The sequence below is a fragment of the Rhineura floridana genome, chromosome 2, assembly GCF_030035675.1.
Source record: "Rhineura floridana isolate rRhiFlo1 chromosome 2, rRhiFlo1.hap2, whole genome shotgun sequence".
In the NCBI taxonomy this organism is placed as follows: Eukaryota; Metazoa; Chordata; class Lepidosauria; order Squamata; family Rhineuridae; genus Rhineura; species Rhineura floridana.
Window position 1 is genome coordinate 62559246 of NC_084481.1, and position 14969 is coordinate 62574214.

General features: G+C 43.2%; 1 long non-coding RNA gene across 1 annotated transcript in view; it reads left to right on the top strand.

The window, feature by feature from the left end:
* LOC133378154 (uncharacterized) overlaps nucleotides 1-10473 on the top strand; it is a 76898-nt gene extending 66425 nt beyond the window's left edge. The window contains exons 2-3 of the long non-coding RNA XR_009760881.1: nucleotides 8537-8760; nucleotides 10376-10473. This is a non-coding gene — a long non-coding RNA (uncharacterized LOC133378154). The remainder of the gene's footprint in view (nucleotides 1-8536; nucleotides 8761-10375) is intronic.
* The last annotated feature ends 4496 nt before the right edge of the window (nucleotides 10474-14969 follow it).

Genomic DNA, 14969 nt, shown 5'->3' on the forward strand with positions numbered 1-14969 from the left:
ATAATTATAGCTATTAAAATATTGCATTTTTCATTGCCTGTTATTCTTAGAATATGTATGCTTTTTGATGTAGACTTTCATGAAAGAATCCTATACATGTCTATATAAGTCCCATAGAAAACAACACAACTTACCCATAGATAAATCTGTGAAAGTGCAGACCTAAATATATTGAATATTTATATATGAAAATATTTTGAGGAGGAGGGGGCTGCAACAAAAACAAGCTGCTTAAAAGAGTATGAACTGAAATGATTCTTCCAACATGGTACACCTGGTTCTTTCTTGAGGACATTATGCATTTTAATACACAAAACTACACTCAAAATATAAATGTGGGGGAAATTATTTATCAGTTGGGCTTTCCAGCCTGCTGCTCCCACTGTAACATATTCTGTCCCCAGGAAAGCCTTTCCTGGTATTTGGGAAACAGGAAAGCTCTGGGCTGTGGTTTTTATGGTTTTTCAGCAGAAATGTTTGTAGCTCATTATCAAAAAGTGATCATCAGTATCTATTTTTATTATCTATATCATAATGTTTAGATTTTGGATAGCACTTTAAATGCAGAGTGGGCAGAAAGTAGATAAAAATGTTTGGTGTATCTCAGGATGACTCACAGAAGATCAGTTAGGATCTCAGACTCCTGTTTCACCATGAAAACAGGAAAATGATCACCCCACCATTATACTGCTGAAAAGAAGAAAGTGTGTGGGGGGTAATCAGGAGTGGATTTTTGTGTGGAAATACTGTGAACTCAGTTCAATTTTGGAACGCAGAACAAATTCCTGGGCTATTCAGTTGTTGCACTTTTCCTCAAGGTGTTTCCTCTGTAGGGCTGGAGTCCTAATTCTACTTACCTGAGAGTAAGTTCCATTGAACTCTGTGGGACTTACTTCAGAGTAGGCCTCTTTAGGCTTGCATCGTCCTTCCTTCAGTTGCTGAACTCTCCCCCTTCCCTCATTTGCTATGCTTTCCCTCTAGGGTTGCCAGGTTCCTGGCCTGAGACTGATCCTGTATCTTTAGCAGAAGAGAAAGCCAGCCAAGTGCAGGTGTTCTTGCAACTCTCTAATGGGAAAAACCACAAGGTGGAATTCTCCCTTCTCCCTGCACAACTTTTAAAGATACAGAAGTCTATGGGATTTACTTCAGAGTTGGCCTCTTTGGCTTTACACTGTAATCTTTCAAATTCTCAGATCTTTCTCTCTCTCCTCCGCTTTCCCTCAGCTGTTACACTTTTCCTCAAAATATTTCCTCTGTAGGGCTGGAGTCCTAATTCTACTTACCTGAGAGTAAGTTCCATTAAACTCTGTGGGACTTACTTCAGAGTAGGCTTCTTTGGGTTTGCACTGTGATCCTTCAGCTGCTGAACTCTCTCTCTTTTCCCTCCTTCCCTCATTTGCTGTGCTTTCCTTCATTTACCTGGGAGTAAGCCCCATTGAACTCTGGGGACTTACTTCAGAGTAAGCCTCTTTAGGATTATATTGCCATCCCTCCGTTGCTGAACTCCCCTCCCTCTTGGCTGAGCTTTCCCTCAGACTTTTTGTCTTTTTTTTTTTTTTTTACTATTGGGCTGGCTTCCATTCCTCTTCTTTTGTTTCCTTTCCCTTTCTCACCTCCTCCAACCTTCCCCGAAACTAACAAGTCAGTTTTAGTCAATAATACAGCTCCATCAACCAGGCTTTATCCCTAGCTCTGCTCAAGGTTGCTGCTCCACAGATTGACTCCACGCTTTGCTTCTCCACCTCACATCCAGTTGACAGCATGTGCTGATAGCTGACTGTCTGGGAGAGGCTCTCCCCGGGGAGAAAGCTACACATGTTCAAAATCACATGGAGAGAATGCAGGGAGACATGAACACGGGAGCAGAACTCAAGTTTATTCAGGGGACAGCTACATGTGGTGACTAGAAAAATCACCACCTGTAGAATCTTTCTCACGAGTAGCTGTACACATGTAACAGAGTAACATGAGAACACTCCCTGAAACATACATCATCAAAAGCATAGTCATAGTACAGTCACATTTCCACACTATTACAAAAAAAGTCCATTCCTATACAGCAAGTTTTCAAACAACTGCCCTCTCTTTAGGCTTCCTCTTCTTTCTTGGAGCTCCTAGTCATAGTTCTGCATCCAAACATAATAATAGTCATAATAGTCATAATAGTCATAATAGTCATAATAGTCATAATAGTCATAATAGTCATAATAGTCATAATAGTCATAATAGTCATAATAGTCTCATAATAGTCTCATAATAGTCTCATAATAGTCTCATAATAGTCTCATAATAGTCATAATAGATGGCAGTGTCCAAGATAGTGAGTTCCCGACATGTTTAAGCCAGATTACAGCCTCAGTACTGGAGCTCCTTTGTCCTGCCTTGTGCCACTATAGCACAGCAGCCCTCAAACACACACACATTTTTCCTTTGCTGCCTCAAACAGTTGCACACCCACCCACAATCTAACAGGCTTAGTATAGTAAATCTTAAACATTAAAACCTTACGATAAAACCCTGTCAGCATAATTCCTAAAAAAAAAAATAATTTAACAGCTCATATCCCCACAAGCATGCAAACAGCACAAATCAAAATCCAAAAAGCAATACTAAAACCATCAGGAAGAATTCCTACAGCAAATCGATAGACAGTCCCATAAGCACAACCCCCACCCCCAAACCATTCAGTTGCCCACATGGCCCTTTGTATTGGGGCTTCATGGAGTTCCCAGTCCAAGCTGATCCCTGCTGCAGCCTGTAGGGTCTTGGAGTACGTCTCCAGGAACACATTTGTTTTCTCATCAGCACACAGCAGACCATAGCCACGTTCCTACCACTCTCTGCCCTGGGAAAAGACTTTAAGCCACTCCACCTCATCTTCAAAATCAAATCAAAGCCCTGCCACAAGTCTTTGTCTGGGGACATCTTCTTCAGGACTTGTTGGCCTAGCCCACCCAGGTTGGCAGAAAGAAATCTCTGTTCTCCCTCACCATCTCCAGTGAGAATCATGGGCCCAAACAGGCAGGAAACCCTCCCAGTGTCTCTTGTCCTTAAAACTCACAGGGCGCTGGTTGCCTCTCACTGCTGGAATTTGCTCAGGGACTGCACCCACCAGACCCCACTCTTTAAGGCCATTACGGGGCACCCAAGGGGTAGAGTCATGTGGGGATTTTATCTCACCCATCTCTTCTGGAGCTGGGAACTCCTCTTGGACTTGCACTCCCACCTCAGACTTCTCCTCCTGCACTTTTTCTTGCACAGCCATTTCTCCAGGCCCTGGCAGCTCCTCTCACACACGTCTCTAACTTTTCCTCCTGCACTTTACCTTTCACAGCTGGCATACACGGGGTGAAGAAATCTATCAAAAGCTGCTCTTCTCCAGCCTGTAGTTCACCTTTCTCCAAGACCTTTTCTTCTTCCTGCATTACTTTAACAGCAGGCACACTTGGAGCAGAGAAGTCTATCAGCAGTATCTCTTCTCCATCCTCTACCCTACGTTCTTCTTCTGAGGCATCTTCCTCTTCATTTTCCAGCCTCTCCTCTTTCAATTCTTGGGGCTTTACTTCTAGCTTTCTGGTATCTTCCCCCCTGGCAGGCTCCTGGACAATCAAGGCCTCTTCTTCCTTCTCTGTTACCGACTGCAACTCCTCACAAACCAAGCCCTCCAGCTGCCCATCCATTTTCTGGCTCTTTTCAGCCACCCCAGTCTGGGTGCTCTGAAGCTGGACTCCTGGGTCACTCTCAACCCCTTGTAGTGGCTCATCAGGGAGGGCTCTCACCTCCTCACATGGGGTCTTCTTTTACTCTCCATAGATGCTTTCAAATATCTCCTCCATTCTCCTGGTCCTCCTGGCACTCTCGTTATCTTTGCTGTTGGTCCTCCTGGTGATTTTTCTGAATCTGTTCTGCTTGCTGCTGGAACATCAATTTTATCTGCTCCAGAGGGTTGCTGTTTCTCCCTACATTTTTACTGAGGCACACCTAGTTCCCAACGCTTCTTCCAGCAAACTCAATCCCACTGCTAATATCAGTGTTGCACACCACCCCAATCTTCAAGCGGTGAGAGATTTCCAGGGGTCCCTATGCTTACCCAGGAGTTTGGTTTCCTTGGAAAGAAGGTCAACAGAGACTGTGGTGTCTTTATGGAACATGGTTTATTTATTTACACACATTCCAACCTGAATTTAAGATGGAGGGATTCAAAACATCAGCAGTCCAGTCCAATAGATCTTTCTTTTCCATCTGGCTTACCGGAGGCACTTGAAAGCCATGTGCAGAGAGCAAGCCTCTCTGCCTGCCTCCAGTTCCCAGGCTTTCCTCAGACTCAACTAAAAACACAAGCCTCTCCTTGACCCCAGGAAGGGGGAGGGCTCTTCTGAAGAGTTTCAATAACAATAGGATCTTACTGGCCCATTCACCAGTTAATGGACACTTGATAGGCCCATTAACTCACCTGGCCACTCTATTAGACTAACAAAGGGAGATCTGGCCAGCAGAGCAGATTTCTCACCTCCAGGTGCAGGGTTCCAAATCAGAGGCTGGAAGAGGACTTGTAGAAATCATCCATCTCAACCCCAAACTCATAACAATTTTCTTAAAGCATCTTTCTGTCTTTTCTTTTTAGACTCTTAAGCATATTCTTAACAAACGTCTTATATTTGTCTTTGGGATTGGTGTGTGTTTGTGACAGGCATAAAGGACTATGTTGCCCCCACTGTGCCAAGGATTCTTTGGCTCATGCTACATATTCATGCTCAAGGAGAAACTGAGGAAAACAAGCTGCCCTGCTTCCCAGAGAGGAAAGGGTGAGAACGGGATGCTCCCTCTTCTCCGTAACTAATCAAACTTAATAGCCATTCCAACCTCCCCAAGGTGAGAGGGAAAAGGAGGAGTGTGGTATCAGCATTACCTCGTGGTTGGAGTTATGTGCAACCTCTGGTCTGTGGCAGTGAGTGAATGGGCTCTTAGGCTTTTGTTACAACCCACACCAGCATAACACTGAAGAAAACATTGAATAACACAGGCATACGTGCAACACACATTAATAATAAACAGAACTTTACACATCAGTACCTCATACCTTAGTACTTCATGGCTAAGTTATTATTAAATACAAAACATATACGTTTGAAACACTTTATGGAACAGCTCCTCTGTTTCACTGGCTGCCTGCAATTCCCTGAATCACAGTTGATTAAAAATAGGGCCCCATTTTACATAGATTTTGTGCCCCAATTAGCAGTGTTAATTGGGGCACACAAGTAAATTGCACTCTACCCTGTGAAGATTTTCAGTCAGTCAACCAAACCAGGGAATCACCCAAGAGCATGACTCTAACTCTTACTTACCATTTAATCAGGTGCAAAATTAAAGCCCCCTCTGGGAAGGACACAGCACACAACAGTGGGAGAAGCATGTCTTCTTTCTTTTAGGCTCCACGTCTTCTTTTTTTAGTAAAGGCCAAAGGTTTATATAAAGTGAGAAATTGTGAAGAAAAAGAACACAGTCCATCAATTTGTGGCAGGAAAACATGTACATCATAGAGTTGCCAGGTTCAGGGCCTGAGACTGATCCTGTATCCTCTTTAGGAGAAGAGAAAGTCAGCCAAGTGCAGGTGTTCTTGCAACACTGTGATGAGAAAAACCACAAGGTAGAATTCTCCCTTCCCCCTGCACACCTGGCCTGGCAACCAAGAGGTCTTCTGTATCTTTAAAAGTTGTGCAGGGGGAAGGGAGAATTCCACTTTGTGGGTTTTCTCATTACAGTGTTGCAAAAACACCTGCACTTGGCTGACTTTCTCTTCTCCTAAAGATACAAGATCAGTCTCAGGCCAGGAACCTGGCAACCCTAGTACATCATCATCATCATTGTTTATTTATATTGCACCATCAATGTACACGGTGCTGTACAGAAAAATGAATGAATAAAAACAAATAAAAAAAATGTCCCTACTACAAACTCATACAATCTAAAACTAAAGGGGGGGACATGGGGGGAAGGGACTAAGGCTGCAATCCAACCCATGTCTACTCAGAAGTAAGCTCCATTGGGTTCAATAATACTTACTCCCAGGTAAGTATGCATTGGATTGCAGCCTAAAATTAGTTAAGGAGCAAGACAAACACTTCAAGTACACATACTCTAGCTATGGAGAAATATAAAGGCAAAACCTATTTCAAGTTGTTGTTTTTTCCTTAATGTGTAAGCCACCCTAGGATCTTTTTTTTAAATGAAGGATGGTATATAAATTCCCTCAATAAATATAAATGGATAGATAATTATTTAAAACAGAACCACACAGAAGAGGAAGTATGCATTTCTGACAAGTGACACCAAAGCAAGCTGAGGGGGTGCTGGTTTGGTGATGGTGGGAGAGATAGTGGTAAAAGTTGAGAGCAATAGTTAGGATTATTTATGATAGATTTTGTTTTACTGATGGCACCTCATTTGAAATCCCTGGATGACCTCCCCTGGTGGCTTCAAATGGCAAAAACCATGGGGGATAATATGGAACTCTGTAGGACCCCATTGCACAAGTGCCATGGGGTTGAGCAGAACCTGCCCGCCCCCCAATACGTACCACTTCTGGAATTGCTCTAGCAGGTAGTAGGAGAATCCACCAAGCAGAGTGGGAGAAATCCAGTAGAAATCCAGTGAGTTTTTTGTGGAGACTAGAAAGGCTTTGATTTGTTTTACTTTAAAAGGATGTGACAAGGGGTTTGCTACCTACTTTTTTAAAAAAAATTTTTTTTTTTAATTAAAGCTCGCCTGAAATAAGTGCAAGGTCAGCTGGAAGCTCCCTCTCCTGCTGCATTCCTTTTGAGAGAGGGCCAGAATGCCAATGCCATGTTGTCATGGTCAGTGTGGCCTGCCCCCCACAGTAAATACAGCAGGCACAGAAGGTTCTGATGCGTCTCACACATCTCAGTGGCCATCTGATGCTTTTTGGGGAAAAAGCAGAGACAAGGACTCTCACAACCTCATTTTTCAATAAGGTGAGCCATAAGGGAATGAAGAAGGTAGTGGTACGCAAGTCTAGGTCTAATGGGTGGCTCGATAACTTTCTGGGAACCAACCTTCTACAAGCTGACTTCAGTTCAATGAAAGAAATGTGGGATATAAATGTCATCAGTTATGAAACATGAATTTCCCAGTTGAGTTGTGGATGAGTTCACCTTGTTACTGGCTTGTTTGAGCTTCCTCAAATTTAGAAAATAAGTAAATAAATGCTCAGGTTTTTTTTCCCAAGAGTTCTCTGAAAAGGTTTGGGTAGACCAAGCCTAGGGCAGCTCTCTCCTTTCCTTCCATCCATATCTCCAGCTTTCTCAAATCTGAGCGTGGGACAGGGCAATAGCAGCAAGTATAGTTGAAGCACAAAGAACTTCAGTGGTGACATTAGTATTAACCATATGTCAGGCCTGAATGTTCCAGCAGAACAATGACTGCTCTCAGGTTCCTAACACCAAGTTCCTAATATCTCCCAGCTTAATTCATTGGGACTCTCATTTCCCAAGCTCCTTGGTGACAGTGGATGATCTACAGAGTGTTCAGGCCCAGCTTAAAAATGAAGCCTCTCTGAAAGCCCGATACATCAGCCCTCCCAGTTGCTGGATCTCCTTCTTCCCAAAAGTCAACTTTGGAAAATAGGGGAATGGCTGCAGGAAAATCTGTCTGGAGATAGGTATTGTTTGTTTCAGGATAAGCAATTACAAGTTTGGCATGAGTGTTTGATGGCACAGAACAGGTGTTTTCCAAATGGAGGCAGTTCATTTCTGAATGTCTCCCCTGAAGTCCATTCTAGATTTCAGACAAATCACTACTGCCCATCAGTTGGAATTCTGAATAATTTTTAGCTAAAACTTAGTGATTCGGCCATAATCCTTCTGCCATGAGGACTACAGCAATCAGAGTTTGGTGGAATCAGGATTTTTACAGCTTTAGGAAATGCACTGGATTTGTAAGGTTTGAGACATTTCAATTGTGGGCAGATTTTTTCCACACATTGTGGAACTATGAATTGATTCAAGAATTTGGAAATAAAATGAGGGAATGATTAATGAAATTGCAGGTGGCAAAGTTTCTTTAAAGCCTCAGGTTTTTTTTTATTGAGTGTATTAGGTAGGTCAGTGTCAGCTCTACACTGCGTCAGCAGTGCCGGTGGGGGCTGGAAATTCCTGGGTTGTTGGCAGGGAAGCAAAGTCCTTAGCCGGCAGTCTGGCCGTAAATCTGCCAGGTCTAGGAGGAGGGAACCTGATAAGGGCCAGGCCTGTCTGAAGTGTACTTGCCGAGTCAGAAGTCCAGAAGCGAGGTCAGTAGAGGTCCGGGATCAAGTGCCAAGGGGTCAGTCCAAAAGAGGTTGCAAGGAAACTAGGAATACACGAAGCCACGCCTGACGTTGCAGTCAGCAACAAGCTGAGGCCAATGTGTGCCTTATAAGGAGCAGGTTTGACAGCAGGTGTGAGCCCTCAGCGTTTGGGCCTTAAGGGGCCAGGCCTGCCTCTCTTCTGTCTGACCTTCTGCTGTCTATGTTCTGCAGGTGAGGGGGGAGTATCCTGTTCACTGTCTGCGCCTGGCTGCAGGGCCTCTACTGTATCTGGGGTGCTCTGCAGCTGAGGGGGAGAAGGAGCTGGATTCTCAGGAGTCTTCTCCACGTCTCCTTCTGGGTCTGCTGCTCCTGGGCCTGCTGCTGTAACTCCCGAGTCGTCCTCATCGGAGGAGTCCTCTGACGGGGCCATGACAGTCAGTCAGGAAGAACACCAGGTTTGTGTGTGTGTTTTTTTACAAATAATTTAATAGTTGGAGTCCATATGCAGTAGGGCCCTTTTTCTCAGCGTATCGCTAATATGGCGCCAGTAGGGCGCTCAGCTGGAGGGGGGGCTGGAGCTACTCGTGCTCCAGATGATCTCGCCAGAGAAGGGGAAGATCAGCTGTAGCGCACTCGAGCTGATCTTCTCCTCTGGGCGATCAGACTCCCGCACTCTAGCTGATCACACTGGAGGAGGGGAAGATCAGCTGTTACAGCTGATCTTCTCTTCCTCCTGTGCGATCAGTGGGTTAGGTTCCAGACCCCCGCACTACAGCTGATCTGCTTTTCGGCGGTTTTCGCTTTTCGGTGGGGGTCTGGAATCTAACCTGCTGTATGAGTGGGGCCCTACTGTGCTAATAGTTGCACAACTGAAAAAATGTAGCAGGAAAATATGGCATGTTGTCATAATGGGAAAATTGACAGATCACTGCAGTGACGTGATTTAAAAATACTGTTTTTTTAAAAAAATTAACCTATTGCAATATACAGTTTCAAAATAAAATGTGAGGGCAGAACTACCTTCTGTTTTGTAGAAGTTCTGTATTACTGACAACATCCACAATCATGCAGCAGACTTTCACTCATGTAATTGGACTTTCCCTTCTTCTCCTCCCCTTTGTAAATTAATTTATAATTTGATTAAATCTCATGAGTTATTAAAACCATTTTTTTAAAAAAAATGTTCTAGGATTCTCTTGTCTTTACATACATGTCCTATGAATTTGGGGTTGACCATTGTTATCATTTGTAGTGCGATGTTGCTAAATGCATGTTCACATGAAATATCACTCTGTTATATCTGTTTGTATAATTTGTTATTTATATTGGATAACTCCTCTCTTGAGGCAATTTAGTATCCACTTAATTTCTAACAGCCCACCTCTCAGCCTGTGCCAGGTTCGTTAAGTGGATGGGAGTTGTGCTGGAGGAAGTACTTTGAGGAATGGGCTGTAAATGTATTTTAAATTTCATACTGTACAAGCTGTGAGAGATAATTATATTGTTCTGTTGATTAGAGACTTGTAATCACAAGTATCATTAATCTAAAATTTGCACAATTTGGTATAGAAGGAATTTTAAGTAGATCAAGGATGTGTATCAGACCACATTGAAAATAATTTTAGTAGGGCATTGACGGCTTACTTTACATCTTTGGGACACTAGGGCTGCAAATCTGTATAAACAATTGTCATTGAGCTCAATGGGACTTCTGAGTAAGCATACATAGGATTGATCTGCAGGTATCCAAAGTTTAAGTTCTGATGATAAATCTGTTTTCCATTTCCATACCTGTTCATGTGAGCAATAATGTTGTGGCAAATTCAGAAGTGAAAGTCCCTTCATAATAGTCACAGCCATGCCCCCTCATAGCCACACCCCCTTCTAAGATTATACAACATTCTAAGATTATTCAATAAAATGAGGTTTCAATCTTTTACTTTGTTTCGAGTTCAATGAATGAGTGAGGGTATATCTTTCTGAGGTTCAGCAAGATGAATACGACAACAGCTTCTAGAAGACTCTTCTCAGCAGCTAACATGCTCCCCTTTCATGCTGATTGTTCCATAGGATGCTGGAGACCTAGGGACCCTGCTCCCAAAAAAACAAAGGATCTATGCCCACATGCAACCCTGGACAACTACACCCCTGCGCATGAGTCATCTCCTTGTGAAGGTAAAGGTGGTGAAATAAATTCCTGCAAGCTCATACCTTTCCTTCCTTCCATCAACTGAAAAATGTGCAGTTTTCTACTTTATAGATAGCAGAGTGATCTGAGATGTCTTGCTTCAATATTTAAGGCCTACACAAGTGGACGACTTGCATGAGCAGTTAGTTGTTAGTTATTCACAGAAGCAAGAGGCTGACTGATCATCAGAATTGACTCTTAAGTGGCAAGAACTTCAGTGAAAGAAAATATAGCACAAAGCAGAGATAGGGTGCTTCCAGATGGATGTTTATGGTGGGATTGGTGCTTCTGGTATGCGTAAGGGTTTTTTGCGGCACCCACACGGTGTCTTTGGCATCAAAATGCCAGCCTATATTTTTTTCCCAAGGGATTTATCTTATCTGGGACAAATTCAGTAAGTAGATTCATTTGGAATATCCCAGTGACCCATTTGCAAATTTAGCCCCTGTTTGGAAACACCCATAGAAGAGAACAAAAAGAGAGAAATCCAAATTTCAGAATGTCCCTATCAATGAGAAAAACATTCAAGCATGGGCAAAACCTATTCAAATACATATTATAGACTGAACCCTTATGAAATAGTGTATTCTCCTGATCGGGGGGGGGGGCAATTTGCAAGGGTATGGGGACCAAATGGCTGGGTGAAGGAGGTGCTTACTATGACACTGGAAATAGTTTCCTCTTTTTGTTTCCATGTAACTTTGAACATTTAAGACAGGTATGGGAAACCTCAGGCCTGGAGGCCAAATGTGGCCCTCCAGTGCTCTCTGTTTGGCCCTCAGAACTCTACCCAGGCCACACACTCTCATAAGCCACACCCCACCCCAGACCTGCTTTGCACCCTCTTTGAGTGTTTTTGCCTCATTGGAATGCGTCATTGAATTCTGATAATACTTCTTCCTTGCCTGGATGGAGGATAGAGAGGAGTGTGGGAGTGTGTGTAGAAACTAGTCTACTGTACCCAGGGGTGTAGTGGTCCAGGGTCTCAGTGTCCTATGAGCCAATCAGCATGAAAGCCAATCAGCATGTGTTAGGTGTCGGAATTCTATTGAGTTGCGTAGCAGAGTTGCGTAGTGCTGCGGAACGGAGAGTATTGAGCGAGCTTAGTGTGTGTGTGTTTGAATCTTTGGTAAGATTCTACCTTCCCTGCAAATTAGTCAGACAGAGGCTTTAAGCTTTAAAATAAGAAACAACTACTTTATTCTGGAAGTACATGCTTGATAGGAAAGAGTTCTATATCTAGCTAACTAGCTATGCTGGAGCAACGAGCACTGGTCCCAGTACTCGCCCTCATCCTGGTTGAGAGGAGAGACAAAGAGAAGATGTCTGCTCCCCTCTCGAGAGAAAGAGAACACTGAGAAAGGTGGGAAGGAACTGGGATCAACATTCCTTTGCTTATTAGTCTAGCAGGAAGGGGAGAGACGGCAGAGGATCAAAGGGATAGGTATAGCCTCAACCAGCAAGACGTCTAGCTCTCTAGCTACCCTTATTAACCCCATGCAGCCTCAACCCACCAAGTTGGAGTTGAACCTCATACATTCCAACACCCCTTCTCAACGAGAACTTGCTTCATTCTACAAGGTGCATCTTGCCTCGTAGTTTCTGGTGTTGGACTTTGCCCAATGGTTTGGTCAAAGCATCAGGTGTCATCTCTTCTGTTGGACAGTAGGTCATCTCTAGAAGTCCTTTCTCCCTTATGTCCTTGAGGTAGTGGAACTTCACATCAATGTGCTTCATGCGATAACTTTGCCGTTCTGATTCTGCAAGTCTTATGCAGGCTTGATTGTCCTCAAGTATTCTGATAGGCTCTGGTTCAGATATGCCCAAGTCTCCCAGAAGCTTGCGTATCCACAGCATTTCCTTGCATGCCTCATCAGCTAGTACCTACTCAGCCTCAGTAGATGAGTGTGCTACAGTCTCTTGCTTTCAACTTGTCCAGCAGATAAGTGACTGTTCATAGTAGAACAAGTTTCCACTGGTTGACTTACAATCTTTGGTGTCTCCAGCCCAGTCAGCATCAGCATATCCTAGAAGTTTAGGATCTCGAGTAGCTGATAGCTTTAGTTTTAAGTTTGCATTGCCTTTCAGATATCTTGCCAAGCTCTTGACTGCTTCCCAGTCTTTCTTGTTTGGCAAGCTGGTTTTTCTGCAAAAGTATCCCACTTCTTCCGCCACATCTGGTCTGGTTATTGTGCTGATGTACAGACAAGCTATAGGGAAACTCCTGTACCTTTCGTTGTCAGAGCTTGGAAGATTACTTTTAAAAAGTAATAAATTACAGTTACAGTTACATGGCCCAAAAAAGTAGTAATTACCATTACAATTACAATTGCTCTGAAAGTAACTGATTACTTTACATTTACTCAAAAGTAATTGCTACAATTACATTTTAGTTACTTTAAAAAAAACGCCTACAAGGTGCTGGCCTTGGCTGCTGCACATCTAAGTAGCCTAAAACAACATTAAAAATAAACAAACACATACAGAGGTAGTAGAATAATTATTTTTATCCATAAGATAGCAATGGTGGTCTCTCCGTTGGTAAGGGTGGTGGGGAGGGGCTGAGGCCACTACTCAGATCTTTGCACGTCAAACCAAGTGCAACCCCCCCTACTCAGCCAGCCAGCATAATATCTCTCATTTAACTACCTCCCAGACCCTGCCCTGCCACCAACTAAAGGACACTCACTCAAGCAAATATTCTCCCCTGAGATGCAAAAAAGTTAAAACACTGCAAATGCAGCACAGTAGCCAGAGAGGGTGGTGGAGGCCACTTTGTGTGCCAAGTGCAAGCACAGTATTCTCTCTCTCTCTCTCTCTCTCTCACTCACTCACACACACACACGTTGTCATCTTTCACCTCCACAGTTCTTTATCTCCATTCTGCTGCTGCCTCCTTCTCCTCCTTTATCCAACTAAACTTTATTTAGTTTGAGGGACATGATTTTCATCCACAAATCAGAGGAGCAGAAGACTTCCCCTGCTCCCCCCCAAGTAATGCCCAAAAGTAATTCTGGAAACGTTACAATTACTCCACAAAAGTAGTAAAATTACTCCTAGTTCTGTTACAATCAAAATGTAAAGGAATTACCCACTTGTTACTCAAAAAAGTAATGAATTACAAGTAATTCGTTACTTGTAACTAGTTACTTCCAAGCTCTGTTCGTTGTCTTCCCAGGGTTGATTGTTCTGGTCTGGTTTCAAGTATGCTACTTCCGTTGGTGTAGGTGCTGGACGTGCATCCTTCAGTCCTAGACTCTCAAGTAGGTCTTGAATCTTTTGTTTTTGATTTAGAAGAAAGGATCCATCGTCCTCTCTTTCAATTTGTATTCCAAGGTAGTATGTGATGTCGCCCAGACATTTCACTTCAACTTCCTTGCTTAGATTATTTACTAACTCTTGCTTGTCTTGTGGATTCTCATAAGCCAGTAGTAAATCATCTACATAAATCAAAATATAAGTCCATTTGTTGTTCTTGAATCTGCTATAGAGGCATTGGTCTGCTTCGCCTCTTTTATAGCCTTGTTTCAAGAGCATTTGGTTCAGTTTGTCATTCCATGCTCTTGCAGCTTGTTTCAGTCCATAGATGCTCTTTTGCACTTTGCATACTAGGGTTTCCTTTCCTTGTATTTCAAAGCCTGGTGGTTGCTGCATGTAGATTTCCTCTTCTATTTCCCCATGCAAGAACGCTGTTTTTATATCCATGTGTTCCACCTGCATTTTATTTATTTATTTATTTATTTTATTTATTATTATTTTTATTATTTCAATTTATATACCGCCCTTAGCAGAATAGCTCTCAGGGCGGTGAACAAACAAGATAAAATACAATATATCATAATAAAAAATCACAAAAACATATACAAACAAACAACAAAAAAACACTACAAAAACACAATACGACAAAAATTAAAAATACGGATTAAAAGATTAAAATGGTTAAGAAAATTAAAATGCCTGGGAGCATAAAAAGGTCTTTACCTGGTGCCGAAAAGATAAAAGTGTAGGCGCCAGGCGTACCTCTTCGGGGAGGCTGTTCCACAACTCAGGGGCCACCACAGAAAAGGCCCTAGATCTAGTAACCACCCTCCGGGCTTCCCGATGGGTTGGTACCCGGAGGAGGGCCTTAGATTCTGAACGAAGTGAACGGGTAGGTTCGTATCGAGAGAGGCGTTCCACAAGGTATTGAGGTCCCACGCCGTGTAAGGCTTTATAGGTAAGAACCAGCACCTTGAATCTCGCCCGGAAGCAAATAGGAAGCCAGTGCAGATGCGCCAAGACAGGTGTTATATGCGAAGACCGACTGGTCCTCGTCAGTAGTCTGGCAGCTGCGTTCTGCACCAGCTGAAGCTTCCGAATTGTCTTCAGGGGCAGCCCTACGTAGAGCGCATTACAGTAATCCAATCTTGAAGTTACCAGAGCGTGAACAACGGAGGCGAGGTCATCCCTGTCCAGATAGGGGCGTAGTTGGGCTAC